Source organism: Myotis davidii, unplaced genomic scaffold (genome assembly GCF_000327345.1).
Source record: "Myotis davidii unplaced genomic scaffold, ASM32734v1 scaffold831, whole genome shotgun sequence".
NCBI classification, from domain to species: Eukaryota; Metazoa; Chordata; class Mammalia; order Chiroptera; family Vespertilionidae; genus Myotis; species Myotis davidii.
The window spans coordinates 33,251-34,913 of NW_006282676.1; positions in this window are offsets into that span (position 1 = coordinate 33,251).

The window sequence follows — 1,663 nt, forward strand, 5'->3', positions numbered from 1 at the left end:
GGCAAATACAGTATATAGATAACTTTGGGTAGTATGGATATTTTAGCAAACTTATTTTTTTTTTTTTGGATCCATGTACTTGGGATTTCTTTGCTTTTGTCTTATTCAATTTCTTTGAACAATCTGGCCTTTTTGTTGTTTAGATGTTTTCCTTCCTTGGTAATATTTATTTCTCCATACTTCATTGTTTTTGATACTATTGTGAAAGGGAGAGTTTTTTGGTATTTTTTCAGATATTTCATTCTATTTATTAATTTTTTTTGGTGTCATTGGTTAATAAGATTATATAGATTTCCAGTATAGATTTTTATGATACACTAGAGGCCAGATACAGGAAATTCATGCAAGAGTAGGTCTTCCTTCCCCTGGCTTCCTGCACTGGCTTCCCTTTGGCACCCAGGACCTGGGCTTCCCTCCAGCACCCAGGACCCAGGATTCCCTCCGACCACTGGCAGGCACTTGGGACCTGGGCTTCTCTCACAGCCCCAGCTTCATTCAGAAGGTCATCCGGAAGGATGTCCGGTCTAATTAGCATATTACGCTTTCATTATTATAGATTAGTCCACTAAAAAAAGAATATTTCTATGCCTCTTAATATTGTGACAAAAGATTGCATGATGTCTGATGTAGTGTAGTGTATATTATTCATTACTTTGACATTAAGCACGGGAGGTTGTGTGTCCCTCAGCCCAGCCTGCACCCCTTCCAATCTGGGACATCCTTCTCACAATCCAGGACTGCTGGCTCCTAACCGCTCACCTGCCTGCCTGCCTGATTTCCCCTAAACACTTCTGCCTGCCAGCCTAATCACCCTTAACCACTCCCCTGCCAGCTTGATTGATGCATAACTGCTCCCTGGCTAGCCCGATTGCCTCCAACTGCCCTCCTTTGCTGGCCCAGTCACCCCTAACTTCCCTCCCTTGCCATCCTGGTTGCCAATAACTGTCCTCCCCTGCCAGCCCGATTGTCCCTAACTGCCCTACCCTGCCAGCCTGGTCACCACTAACTGTCCTCCCCTGCTGGCATGGTCGCCCCCCAACTGCCTTCCCCTGCTGGCCATCTTGTGCCCACATGGGGGCGGTCATCTTGTGTGTTAGAGTGATGGTCAATTTGCATATTACCTCTTGTTTAGATAGTATGATCTGTATATTGCTTTGTGTGCCCACCATCCAAAGTCAAATCATCTTTCATAACTATATATTTGGCTTCCTTTACCCTTTGTTACCTCCCAGAACCTCTTATGTCTTAATTTATAGAAACACAAATGATTTTCTTTTTAAAAAAAATATATATTTTATTGATTTTTTTACAGAGAGGAAGGGAGAGAGATAGAGAGTTAGAAACATCAATGAGAGAGAAACATCGATCAGCCGCCTCCTGCACATCTCCCACTGGGGATGTGCCCGCAACCCAGTTACATGCCCTTGACTGGAATCGAACCCGGAACCCTTCAGTCCACAGGCCGCCCCTTATCCACTGAGCCAAACCAGTTTCAGCCACAAATGATTTTCACATGGTGATTTTATATTCTGCAACTTTATTGAATTCATTGGTTAGTTACAAGAGTGTTTTGGTTGAGTCTAGGATTTTCTACATATAAGATCATAACATTTGCAAATAAAAACAATGTTACACAACAATTGATTAATACCTCAGAGAAACA